General features: G+C 36.6%; 1 protein-coding gene across 50 annotated transcripts in view; it reads left to right on the top strand.

Annotated features, from left to right (window-relative positions):
- Window positions 1-14660, top strand: part of NUMB (NUMB endocytic adaptor protein) — a 167186-nt gene that overhangs the window by 69716 nt on the left and 82810 nt on the right. For 30 of the 50 annotated variants that reach the window (XM_081509017.1, XM_081508981.1, XM_081508993.1 and 27 more), the window contains one exon: window positions 4659-4743. The exons of the other annotated variants lie outside the window; for them this stretch is intronic. The gene's annotated coding sequence lies outside the window, so the exon portion shown is untranslated. The remainder of the gene's footprint in view (window positions 1-4658; window positions 4744-14660) is intronic. 50 annotated transcript variants of the gene reach the window in all.

Raw genomic sequence — 14660 nt, 5'->3', positions numbered from 1 at the left:
TTTGAAATATAAAGTAATACACATTGATCGTTTAAGACAATAGCGGGGATATAGTAAGGGCTGATTAACTGTTGAAAAGTGAAAGTGAAGTCGCTCAGTTGTGTCCGACTCTTTGCAACCCCATGGACTGTAGCCCACCAGGCTCCTCCATCCATGGGATTCTCCAGGCAAGAGTACTGGAGTGGGTTGCCATTTCCTTTTCCAGGGGATCTTCCTGACCCAAGGATCGAACCCAGGTCTCCCGCATTGCAGGCAGACACTTTAACCTCGGAGCCACCAGGGACCTGTGGTTATTATAAAGTTCTACACTTAGGTTCAAACTCAGTTGTTTAGGATTTGAATGGTATGATTTAGCACAACTGAGAAAGATTAGATATCTTAGTCTTTTGTTGATTGTATACATAGGTGAGTGATAGTGTATTTGGATATGATAAAAATTAAAGTTTTAAAAGAGTGGTTAACAGCCCCGATTTTACCTTAGTCAATTTCCCACTAAAATTGTTCAAAAGAAAAACAAAAGAAAAGGAAAAACAAAAAAAGCCCTTTGCCAGAATCTAGGAGAAATATGTAATTACTTACAAAGTAGAGGATCTGGATTGAGAAAAACCAATCTAAATATTGGCTAAGATTCAATGAAAGAAGGAAGGAAAATGTTTCATGACTTTTTTCTCGTGTTATGACCTGAAGACATAGTTTAGCACCAACTGAAAAATTGATCTGTTTTTCTCTCTTCATGACTTTCAATCTTAAAAAATTATTCATATAAAAGTAACCTTTCTTTTCTCAGTGAGACCTAAACTGAACATGCTATCTAATATTGCAAACTATTTTGTTGAATGTTTTCTGTAACTTTTATTTTTTAAGTGACTATACAGTTTCCTTAGGTTTATAGTTTATCTCTCCCACAACTAGAATTCTAAGTCTCATGAAGTCTTTTTTCACTGAAACACCTAGAACAGTGTGTGGGACAACATAGTTATTCAGTAAATATTTGCTGAATTAGTTAGATGAACAAAATCTCAGACTGATGCTCAATATATTACACTAGTAAAAGCAATAGCAACTTTAATTCAAGTCAGGGCAGGGGCCTGGAGTTCTGCCTCCAGGTCCTGCCCTTTTCCACCCTGTGGCATCTCTCTAAGTAGCATGGTTTGAAAACTGTTTTGCAAGTAATGATCTATGAAGTTGCTGGAGTAGAAGTTGCCCGTTTCATTTTATCCTTCTTTCTATATCTTGAAATAGTAATTCCCAGAAGACATCTGGCCTCAGTGGAAGGTGGTAGATACATGTGATTGGCTACAGAATGGCTCATTTCCTATGGGAAATATACTTGCTAAACTATAAAGCTCTATTACAACCACTGGTTGAGAGAACTGCTGGTAACATTGCATATGACATCAATTCAGAATATCAGAGGACATTATCATGCTAACGTTTTAGATACTAAACAAAAGAAAACAAAAAACCAGCAAAGAAAATCAATAAAGTTGGGATAAAACCCTAAAATATAAATAGAAACAAATCTAAAGTGTTTCAAATTAATAGCATAAACACACTGAAGGGGGAAAAATAAGTAACCCAAGTAACTTTTGAGCATCCTGTACTTTGAAATTCAAAATAAAAAGAGCTGTAAACAAATAACAAACCCTAATTTGTAGGCTATTTTTTGTAATAGTATGAATTGGCAACTTTGAAACTATTTTCTATCTATATTAGGATTCAACAAATGAATAAGTGTGTTGAGGATAACGGGAGCCAGATTTTTCAGTTGTTGTTGAAGGTAGTTTTATATATACGGAAGAAAAGACTCCAGTAAATCCTGTGATGTTGGATTTGAATCGGAAGTTATGAACTCATGGTTTTTAACATTTATTTATATAAAGACAGAAATATACATGTATGCATGTATACACTTATGTATCTTTCTCTTAGGGATGTGTATAATTGTATATATACATATATATGTGTACACATATACATATATGTGTATATGCGTACACATATATATGTATATATGTGTCTATATTCCAGATTTGTTTGCTAAGAGGCCTTGAAGCAATTGCAGTGAACGTACCTAACTCCCATATGCTGGTTTCTAAACCATTCTCCACTTAAAGGAAACCAGAGCTCCTTGGAGAAATGGCTGATCCCAGGAAGAACTGGGTCAGGGAAAGTGCAAGAGGAGTCTGGAACACACTGTTGTTTCAGAAAGAAAGGAGGTAGTTAAAGAATGGTGGGGATGTTTCAAAAGGAGCAAGAACCAGTGTGGAGAAGCAGCCACTGGCCAAATGAATGATGATAGTTATAGATTATAAACTACTGAAAAAATAAGAACCATACAAATATAAGTAAGTGAATGAATAAATGACTTAAGTTGAGGAGAAGGGAAAGTTCTTCATTAAAATGGCTAATAAGTATAGAACTCTTGAAATTAGAAAATGGCCGTTTTGCAACAATTAAAATAGTACTTTCACACAAGAATCCTCTGCAGGTACCAAAAATGTGGAGTAAAGTTTGATGAGGAATATGATATTTACATAGTCTTGAGACAGTTCCTAACAATGTATTTACGTATTACAAAGAGAAAAGCAGTAACTTCAGGGTAGAGAATCTTGACAGATACTCATTAACCAAATGATCAAAGTTAGCATCACTGGTAATAGAACCCGCTAACCTCTTGCAGCTTCTGATGTGATGCAGTGAGAAGCACCCAACATTACTTCGTGACATTCCTACAAAAAATGCATAGCCTGAATTTAAACATGAGAGACCATCAGACAAACCTAAATTGAAGAACATTATACAAAATAAATGGTCTGTGTTCTTTAAAAATATCAGTCTTAAAAGACATAGACTGAGAAATTGTTCCAATTGGTAGGATTCTAAAAGAGACATTACCACTAAATGCAGTGCATGATTCTGAATTGAATTCTGGACTGAGGAAATCAGTAGCTTTAAAGGACATTTTTAAAACAGTTAATGATATTTGAATATGGGCTGTAATTATATAGTAGAAAATTGAACATTGACACAATACTGATTTGGTTAGGTATACTGTAGTTATCTAAGTGAATGTCTGTGTTCCTGGGAAACTTTATGAAAAAAAAATATTGAGGGCTGAAATGCTAAGTGTCTGCAACTCACTCTCACGTGGTTCAGAAAAAAAATGTGTAAGGAAGAAAGAGACTGACAAAGCAAATGGGGTGAAATATAAATAGTGGTATTTGCAAATTTTGTTGAAGCTACATAAAAAATTTACCTAAAAATTCCTGAATTAAAATACTTGAGTTGTGATTGAACTGACTTGATCTTAGTAATGATTTGTAGAATTCATGAAAAGGACAAAAAATTATTCTCATCATTTAGAGAAAGGAGCGAAGCAAATGCTGATCAAGTAGAAAAACTCCAAATTATTAGGATATAGAACAGAAGGATTTTTTTGTTTGGATTTTTGTCATGGCTTAGTAACCTCGGGCATCTCTCGTCCTATGTTCATTTCCTTAAACTTTTGTGAAATAGGTAGTTTAAGGACTTCTTAAACATTTCCTATTTAACTAAAAAGTTTTCTTGAAAAAAGTGCTTTGTAAAAATTAAATGACCTTTGTTTCAGACAGATCATTTTATAATTTTATTAAGAAAAATTGAAGGCCGTTTTTGCCATTATTTGTTAAAAGGGGATATTCTGGGGGATAGAAGTTCTTTCTTTATTAAATCTTTGAGCTACAATGAACGCAGTCATTTTAATAATTATTTTTATGTAATGTACCATTTTAATAATATAATTTACATTTTAAACTAATAACATTGATAAAAATGCACCTTGGTGATAGTATTGATGAACTGTTTTAACAAAATTATCCTATCGGATTTTTGTATAATTTCTATTTTTCCTAATTTTAAATTGATTTTTGTATTGTATTGCTAAAATCACCCCTTCAAAGAAACACCTAACCGTATCACCGATAGATGTATTATTGGCAAATGCAGGTATTGATGGAAATCTCATTATTCATTGTAAAATTATTTTATTGAGATTCTAAAGCAGTAGTGACAGTTTCAATTGTTTTGACTAGTGTAAAATTCCAAGTGTAAAGAGACATAATTATTCTTCAGTGGTAATGATAGTTCTAACCTACTTTGATGATGTGTCTGTTTCTGTTTTTCCCTTATAAAAATTCCTTTCTACTATTGGTGGGAATCACTCCTTCTTGACACCCCTCTTCCTGTTTTGGGCCCCTTGAATACTACTGGTCTTAGAAAGTGTATGCCTGGAATGGGATTCATGGGAGTTGTTATCAACTGACAACAATGTCTTTTCTGTTTGTCTCTTTCTCTGTGTATATATGGTATTTTATATTTCAGAGATTCGGTAGTTTACCTGTAGGCATTTGACTGCTATTCAGAGGAATGATTTATTATTAGTTAGAGGAGGTTATGGTTCTGTTTGTTTGTGGATCTTACAGTTGCTGTGGTGACTTGAAGTGGTCATCTTCGTTATATCATCATAATAAACCTCTGATTCCTGAGGGAAGTTGTGAGCCTTCTCTTTTTATTTTGTGTATCTGTGTTTTGTTTTTATTTATCATATCCATGTAATGTAGCAATAATTATGTTACAAACAACAATTTTGTGAGATGTTTATTATTCTCATTTTACAGATGAGGAAACTGAGGCTTGGTGAAGTTACGAAAGTTGTCCAAAGTCACACAGCTTGTAAAGGGCACAGTCAAGATTCAGAGCCAGGTCTGTCCAATTTCAAAACTCTTAATCATGGCCATGAAACTTTGCAATAGCTGTGAAGTATCAACCTGTGATAAGTTGTATTGATAATTAATATTGTTTAACTGTCATTTAACTCTTACTGATAATTTTTTATGGTTTTTTCATCTATAATAATTTTGTGTATCTTTTAACTATCATGAAGAGAAATATGACATAATAATGTGGGTCTGGGCTCTGGCGACAGCTACGTGGGTATGAATAAGCTTCTCCACTTACTTGTGTGACACTGGGAAAGTTAGTTAACTTTTCTGTACCTCAGTTTTCCTATCTGTAAAATGTTGATAGTAATATAATCTGTCTGATATGGGTGGTTGTGAAGATTAAATGATGTAAAGTATGCAAAGCACTTGGTCTTCCCTTGTGGCTCATCAGGTAAAGAATCTGCCTGCAATGTGGGAGACCTGGGTTCGATCCCTGGGTTGGAAAGATCCCCTGGAGAAGGGAAAGGCTATCCACTTCAGTGTTCTGATCTGGAGAATTCCATGGACTCTATAGTCCATGGGGTCGCAAAGAGTCAGACACGACTGAGTGACTTTCACTTTCACTTTTCATACAAAGCTCTTGTAACAGTGCCTGGCACACAGTAAGCATTCAATAAATGTTAACTACTAGTATTATCATCTCCTAGCAACCAATAAAACAGATGATCATTATATCTAATTCTCTGTTAGGAAATTTGGATAAAGCAAAGTTTAAGCAGCTCATGAAACCTACATAAACCAAAACTAAATTGAGTAAGTTAGACCTAAAGAAAATCATTCATTTGATCAAATTCAGATCCATTGTAAAGCCAACTGGGAGACTGCTTCTAGGTCTTACATGTACAAGGGTATTGTATGTATAAGGACCACAGACAGGTCCATAGGAGCTCAACATGACCATTGTATTTGTCTGTTTTCCTCTTGTAAGTGGAATTTGTATTCAAAAGAAATGTTTACGATTTTAGGTGACTTGAGATTGTGTTCTGGCAGTGTTCACAGATGATTATCAAGAATGAAAACTTTACATGTTGTGTAAAATGGTGGCACCATTTCATCACTTGCAGGAGTGGTTATTAGAGCTTGCATTGTGGTGATTGTGCACACTGATTGAGCTTTGAACCAGTGGGGCCACAGCACATTCAGCTAGAACTGAGCCAGGTACTGATCATATGCTCCTCACTCATACTTATTCCCTGTAGCTGTCAGAATTCTGAAGTGTGATATCAACTCTTGCTACAATTTAGTAAAGTAAAATACCTGTAATTAGTGCCTAATAAGTTTATACCAATTGCAAAAATATCTATCAACGGGAGTAATTTGAGTCAAGTTACGTAAAAGTTCAAAATAGTTCTTGCTTTGTATATAAGCCTAATACTTCAGAGGCTTTAATCTATACATGGATTTAATTTATTCTTTTTGTTATATTGAGCCTTCCTCTCCTCAAACATAGTGTCTCTTTCTAGCTATTTAGATATTTTTTATTTATTTATGGCTGTGCTGGTTCTTTATTGCTGCTCACACTTTCTCTAGTTGCAGTGAAAGGGAGCTACTCTAGTTGCGATGCGCAGACTTCTTACTGTGATGGCTTCTCTTGTTGCAGAGCATCGGCTCTCTGGTGCGAGGGCTTCAGCAGTTGTGGCATGTAGGCTCAGTAGCTGCAGTCCCCAGGCTCTAGAGCACAGGCTTAATAGTTGTGGGGCATGGACTTAGTTGCTCCAGGGCATGTGAATCATCTTGGAACAGGGCTCGAACCTGTGTCTCCTGCATTGGCAGGTGGGTTCTTTACCATTGAGCCATTAGGAAAGCCCCTTAGATATTTAAAAATATCTTTCAATAGTTTCTTTTTCTCATAAGTCTCTCAAATCTTCTCTTAAATTTAGTTATTATTGTTGTTAAAATTTTAAATAGTAAGTTTTTCCTCTTTTTTTTACATTTTCAATTTACTGATAGAAACTTTTTTGGTATATAAATCTCTGTTCAGCCACCTTAGCTGAAGTATGATGATTGCAATTGTGTCTTTCTTTCCAGTGCTTAGTTTCTTTTTCTTACCTTGCTATGCTAGTTAGGACTTTGAGTACAGTGTTCAATACAAGTGTTAAAGAGTGGGCATTCTTATATGTCAGTTAGCTTTTAAAAAGAAGTGGTCCGTTAATAATGATGCAACAAAGATCCTGCATACTGCCACTAAGACCTGAGGCAGCCAAATAAGTAAATAAATATCTCTAAAAAAATAAAAGTAGTTGCATTTTAAAAAAAGAAAAAGGGATAAGTGAAGATATACAAGGCAAATGGAGACGAGACAATCACAAAAGAAAGTGTTGCTATATGACCACTCGTTTCAGTAACTTTTTTTTCTCCCTTTCCTGATAGCAAACTTTAGTAAAGAACTGATATTCCATATCATTGAGGTGTTTTGAGGAAGTCTCGAAAAGATTGATTTTGTGTTAATCATAGAATAGTCATTTTCTTTTTTTCTTTTTCCCTTCTCTTCCTCCCTTTTCTTTTCCTCTCCCTTCTCTTTCTTTTTCTTCATACTTGAATTGGGATGTATCTGTCATATTGGGGTGCATGTTACTTCTGATATTTCACAGTTAATGAACAATTATTAACAATTTTGGCAGCATTTCTGTCTTGGAACATAAAATAATCATATATCTTGCCATCAGTTGATGGCATCTTGATGGCAGTTGATGGCAGCTTTGATGAAATATACATTTTTGCATACATACCATGACTCTATCCTACCCCTTCCTCTACTTGAAATGCCCCTTGAAATGCCCTGTTGTTTTTTTTTTTGTCTCTCCCATCCTGTGCTTATATCATTCAAGATCTTAATGGAAGAAATAATCCTTATTTTGTCATCCTGGCTTCTCTTCCTTCAGCACTTAGCACAATACTTTGTCAGGCACAGGGTTGTATTTAACAATTAAGGGAAGTATGTAGATATACTGAATCATAGCACAGACTGTGACACATTTATATTAGTGACCGGTTTTTTAGCTTCTTGGTGAGAAGAGATTAATACCTACATTAATTAAGATTATTTTAAATATAAAGAACAGAGCCCAGTGCTTCCTACATTAAGCAAGTTAGAGAATTTATTGGATGTATGTTTAGTCATCTGATGACGTTCAAGAAAGTTTAATCACTTTTTTTTTGTTTCATTGGTTAAAGGAAATTCCCCGGTGGTCCAGTGGTTAGGACTCTGCACTTCCACTGTAGGGGGCATGGGTTTGACCCTTGTTGAGGAACTAAGATCCTTACAAGCCACACAGGGCACAGAAAGAAAAAGAAAGAAAGAAAGACAATTTAAAAATAGAAAGTACTGTGAAGGAAAATGAAAAGAGTAGTAACAGTCAAGAAAACAAGGACCTCCCTGGTGGCCCAGTGGCTAAGACTCCAAGCTCCCAATGCAGGGGGTGATCCCCGGTTGGGGAAATAGATTCCACATGCCATGACTAACGAGTTCATGTGCCACAACTCGAAGATCCTGTATACAACAACTAAAGATCCCCCGTGCTTCATCTAAGCCCTGACATAGCCAAATAAATAAAAATTAAAAAATAATAAACTATACTGAGATATTTCTTAAAAAGAATTATAGAGGATGGTATTTAGAAAGAGAGGAAAAGAAAGCCTCATGAATGAGGTAACATTTAGGTTGAGACTTGAAGTGTGAATGGAAGACAGGAGTTGTTGAAGTTTCTGAGAGAAAAGCATTTTAGACAGAGGGAAACAGCAGGCCCAGAGTGGGAAAGAGCTTGCAGTTAACTGAAAGAGAGTACTGGTTAGTTGAGGAGAGTGTTCACTTTGAGGTAGGAGAGGCAGGCAGGGGCTCTACCATAACATGTTAGTATCTGCTCTGCATTTGTGAAGTGCCGGCCACTGTTCCAAGCACTTCTCAAGCAGTGTTATTTATTTATTTTTTGCAGTGTTAGTTATTATGCCGTACTGACTCTCCAAATGCCGAGAGTTTGGATTTAACTTGAAGATGCATTGGGAAGCCATGGAACTATTATTCAGTGCCCTGATCCATTTTTAAAGATTACACTGAATGCTTTGTTCATAGTTGATCTGAGGGGACAGCAGAGGAAATTGAAATAAATACTAGTCGATGGCTTATACTAGTTCAGGTAGGAGATGTAGTAATCTCGCACCATGGTCCTTTATGGTAGAGGTGGAGGGCAGTGGACAGATTTAAGATACATTTACAAGTCTTGTTGATGTCTTGGATAAAGGGAGAGGATTGTAAGGGGAAGGAAGGAGTCAGATTGGAGAAGGTTAAAGAACTGAAGAGATGATGTGTGTAGATAATTTGTAGTTATTTGTCAGAAAAGGAGAGCAGAACTGTTTTTAACCTTCTTATTTCCGTCATTTTTCCAGTGCCATTTCTTCTCTCTTTTTTAAATTCTTGGAACCAAATATATTTTTATTCTAGTCTGCCTCTCCAGATTGCAGCACCTTTTTCTCATCCCACACTTGACAGATGCTTAGAGGAGGAAAGTCAGTTAAAAAGTAGGCTAGCATTCTCAGCAGTTCTGCCCTTTTTCATCAAGATGTTCCTTGCTAAATCAGTCCTTGCTATATCAGAGCAAAACCATTTTGTTCTATAAGTAAAGGTTTAATTCTTGAAGGAACAGCATCTTAGGAAGTCAGTCTCTGTATATGTGTGTTGCAGGATTAGGGGTGATGGTCATACATATTTTTATCTATTAAGTCTCAACATACCTTAAAAGATAAAGTTAAGAATAGCTGAATCACCAATTCAGTTCACCAGTTGTTTTCTCAATTGAAAGGCAAGTGATAAACTAAAAGAAAATTGGTTGTGTAACTGAAAAAAACTCTCAGAAGAGGTAGCCTTTTTTTTTTTTTAATGTTTCTTAAATATATATAGGTTCAGCTTTTGAAACCACCTTTGACTGCAATTTTAAGTAGACAGAGTCTTTCCTTATTTTTTGAAGCTCTAGTTTTCCATTATTTTTAAGGAGTGAATAAAGAAGCCATGTATCAAAAAGAAAGAATTTTGTGGATAAGATGAAAATCAGTAAGGCAGAAATCTGAAATTAAAGTCAGATAATAGATAAAGATCATAGAATACTGTTTAAATAAGTGTTTCTTAAGTTTTTAGGATTAATAGTTATAGACTCCTTCGAGATTCCAAAGAAAGTTGAAGAACCTGGCCTCAGAAAATACACAGAAACATGAGCATTCAGATTTGAACATAATCTTAGGGCACTGCTAAATCTGAAGAGCCTATGGGGGTACATGCTGCCCTGGTCAAGAACATGTGGTCTGAATGGTAATCAGGGCTGGGGAGTAGTATGTGGCTAGAGAGCATCAACATTCAAACTGTGACAGTAATCTCTTCTCAAATACCAGCCTTTTGGGCAGCCCAAACTCAATTTGTTGTTGTTTTTCAAACTTTTGGTCTGACAGCTGAAAAATAATTTTTAGTTTTAGCTGTTGAAAATTAATCTATTCTTAAATTTTTTTCTGTGAAAATGCTGTAGGAAAGCAGTTACCGTATATATGTAATCTAGAAAAATGATATAGATGAACTTATCTGCAAAGTAGAAATAGAGACACAGACATAGAGAACAAACATATGATACCATACGTGGTGGCGAGGCTGGTGGTGCGATGAATTGGAAGACTGGAATTGGCATATATACACTACTATGTATAAAATATATAACTAATGAGAATCGACTGTATTGCACAGGGAACTCTACCCAATGTTCTTTGGTGACCTAAATGGGAAGGAAATCCAAAAAAGAAGGGATATATCTATATCTATATATGCTTATATATAGCTGATCCACTTTGCTGTACAGCAGAAAGTAACACACATTGTAAAGCAACTATACCTGAATAAAAATTAATTTAAAAAAAAAGAAAGAAAATGTCATAGATGGCAGGGTTTTCTGAAATAAGGCAATACAGTATTCAGGATACCCTAAGAAATGAAACTTACTAATAAAGTCAAAGTGAAATACAAACAAATTTCAAATGTACTGACATTTGAAAGATGATACAGAAGATACATTTCTAAGATGATACAGAAGCTGAATAAATGTTTCCTTTTAGAACTAGATTTAAAAAGCGAACAAACCAACTCTTTGTTCTCTCTTCTTTTCCATGAATCTGTTTGTAACATAACTTTCTCACAAAACTGATCATGAACTTTTAAGATGAACTTTATTAGTCCTATAGGTTAAGTATCAGACCTATTTCCTTGACTGTTGGTGATGAAGCTGTACTTTGTTACTTTTCATTTGGCTCAGGGCCTAAGTGGAACACTAAGCTAGTGATACAACTTAATAAGTTATAAATTATTTCCTGTTAGACACATTATGCCAGTTAGACCAATATTTAATGAAATCCAGAATTCTTAGGATTCATTGATTGAGTAGGAGATTGACTAGATGACCTACCTCTAAGTCTTTTGGCTATGCTAAGAGTCTAGGATTCCTTACATGTTTTCACTTGATCAAATAAAAGGGTTTTTTCCATCACTCTAAATCTTGAAAGTGAGTTCCACATCATAAGAAATCAAGGAAAGAAAATGCAAAAACAAAATACTTTGTCTGGGGTATAGTGTTGTAGTTGTTTAGTTGCTAAATCGTGTCTGACTCTTTTGCGACCCCATGAACTGTAGCCTGCCAGGCTCCCCTGTCCATGGGATTTCCCAGGCAAGAATAGTGGAGTGGGGTTACCATTTCCTTCTCCAGGGGATCTTCCCTACTCAAGAATTGAACCCGTATCTCCTGCATTGGCAGGCACATTCTTTTCCACTGTTCAGTTCAGTCACTCAGTCATGTCCGACTCTTTGTGACCCCATGGACTGCAGCACGCCAGGCTTCCCTGTCCATCACCAACTCCCGGAGCTTACTCAAACTGATGTGCATTGAGTTGGTGATGCCATCCAACCATCTCATCCTCTGTCCTCCCCTTCTCCTCCTGTCTTCAGTCTTTCCCAGCATCAGGGTCTTTTCAAATGAGTCAGTTCTTCGCATCAGGTGGCCAAAATATTGGAGTTTCATCTTCATTATCAGTCCTTGCAATGAATATTCAGGACTGATTTCCTTTAGGATTGACTGGTTGGATCTTCTTGCAGTCCAAGAGACTCTCAAGAGTCTTCTTCAACACCACAGTTCAAAAGTATCAATTCTTCTGTGCTCAGCTTTCTTTATAGTCCAACGTTCATATCCATACATGACTATTGGAAAAACCATAGCTTTGACTGGACGGACTTTTGTTGGCAAAGTAATGTCTTTGCTTTTTAATATGCTGTCTAGGTTGGTCATAGCTTTTCTTCCAAGGATAAAGCATCTTTTAACTTCATGGCTGCAGTCACCATCTGCAGTGATTTTGGAGCCCCAAAAAATGAAGTCTCGCACTGTTTCCATCTGTTTGCCATGAAGTGATGGGACCAGATGCCATGATCTTAGTTTTCTGAATGTTGAGTTTTAAGCCAGCTTTACCACTGAGCCATATAATGTTATACTTTAAATGATCACTTGATATATGGCATTTTTAGCTTAGATTTTTAGTGATGGAACAAATTATTATTATTAAGATTATTGTTAGCAGGTGTACAGTCAGAACATTTTTTTCTTGTCCCTAATAGCTCAGTTGGTAAAGAATCTACCTGCAATGCAGGAGACCCTGGTTTGACTCCTTGGTCAGGAAGATCTACTGGAGAAGGGATAGGCTACCCACTCCAGTATTCTTGGGCTTCCCTTGTAGCTCAGCTGTTAAAGAATCCAACCGCAATGTGGGATACCTGGGTTCGATCCCTGGGTTTGAAAGATCCCCTGGAGAAAGGAACAGCTACCCACTCCAGTATTCTGGCCTGGAGAATCCCACGGACTGTATAAGGCCATAGGGTCACAAAGAGTCAGACACAACTAAGCAACTTTCACTTTCCTTATAGAATTCTGGAATAGGTGTGTGATGAATAATACAGTGGAATTGTATATATTCGCATTCAGCCATGTTTGTTCAGAGGACAGTAAAATGAAAGTTAAAAACAATATAATTAAACCTAGGTTTAGATTCTCTCTGCTTGTTCTATCAATGAGTTTCTGCGGTACAGTGTTTTTGTGCCTCCCATACAGTGTGTGAAGAAGGAAATGGCACCTCACTCCAGTATTCTTGCCTAGAGAATCCCGTAGACAGAGGAGCCTGGTGGGCTGCTGTCCATAGGGTTTCACAGAGTTGGACACGACTGAAGCGGCTTAGCATGCATACATGCATTGGAGAAGGAAATGGCAACCCACTCCGGTATTCTTGCCTGAGAATCCCAGGGGCAGAGGAGACTGGTGGGCTGCCGTCTATGAGGTCACAAAGAGTCGGACACGACTGAAGCATCTTAGCAGCAGCAGCATACACAGTGTGAGCATACGGTGTAGTTCTAGTTCTGGGTATTAATAGTAACAACAACGAACACTCAGGAAATACAGCCTGTGTACCGGGCACTGTACGCCATGCAGTTTGCATATAATGATTCATTTCATTCTCACAATAGCCCTATCAGGTAGATTCTATTTTTAATCTGTGTTTCTTGGATAAGGAAACAGGCACTGAAAAGTTAAATAATTTGTTCCAATTACACGGTTAGTAAGTGGCAGATTTGCTGGGTGCTAGAATCTGTGCACTTAGTCCCCTCACATTACCTCTCAAAAATAGGCCACACTAAGCATAATAACATTTAGGCATATGCATATAATTAGCGGGCTTCCCTGGTGACTCAGATGGTAAGGAATCTGCTTGCAATGCGGGAGACCCAGGTTGATCCCTGGGTCGGGGAGCTCCCCTGGAGAAGGGCATGGCAACCCCAAACAAGAAAGAAAACCAAGAGAACAATAAATGTAATTAAGGTTAGTGTTACTTCTGGGGGAAAAGAAGAGGGACATAATCAGCAAAGGTTCATGTGGGGACTTCGAAAGGTTTAGTAATGCTCTAATTCTTAAGCTGAGTAGAAGATACACAAGTTTTCATTATGTTCTGTAACCTACATATGAATGTGTATATTCTTTTGTGTACATCAGCTATTTTATAATTAAATCATGTGGAAAGCAAGTCACCTAAAATCCTTCTGAGGGTAGAGATGGGGAGTGTAGAAATATAAATACATACACGTATAATTATGAGACATCTAATTAAGGGGTAAGAAAAATAAGTTACATTTAATATAAAATTTGCATCTCACTTTTTGGTCAACACCAGATGGTCAACACCGAAATCAGATTGATTATATTCTTTGCAGCCAAAGATGGAGAAGCTCTATACAGTCAGCAAAAACAAGCCCAGGAGCTGACTGTGGCTCAGATCATGAACTCCTTATTGCCAAATTCAGACTTAAATTGAAGAAGGTAGAGAAAACCACTAGACCATTCAAGTATGACCTAAATCAGATCTCTTTATGATTATACAGTGGAAGTGACAAACAGATTGAAGGGATTAGATCTGATAGACTGCCCGAAGAACTATGAATGGAGGTTAGTGACATTGTACAGGAGGCAGTGATCAAGACCATCCCCAAGAAAAAGGAGTGCAGAAAGGCAGAATGGTTGTCTGAGGAGCCTTACAAAGAGTTGAGAAGAGAAAAAAGCTAAAGGCAAAGGAGATAAGGAAAGATGCACCATCTGAATGCAGAGTTCCAAAGAATAGCAAGGAGAGATTAGAAAGCCTTCCTCAGTGATCTATGCGAAGAAATAGAGGAAAACAATAGAATGGGAAAGACTAGAGATCTCTTCAAGAAAATCAGAGATACCAAGGGAACATTTCATGCAAAGATGGGCACAATAAAGAACAGAAATGGTATGGACCTAAAAGAAGCAGAAGATATTAAGAAGAGGTGGCAAGAATACCAAGAAGAACTAGACAAAAAAG

Source organism: Giraffa tippelskirchi, chromosome 7 (genome assembly GCF_054371585.1).
Source record: "Giraffa tippelskirchi isolate mGirTip1 chromosome 7, T2T-mGirTip1v1.2.pri, whole genome shotgun sequence".
Classification (NCBI taxonomy): Eukaryota; Metazoa; Chordata; class Mammalia; order Artiodactyla; family Giraffidae; genus Giraffa; species Giraffa tippelskirchi.
Note: the sequence above shows the minus strand (reverse complement) of the source record. Positions and strands in the feature narration are given on the sequence as shown.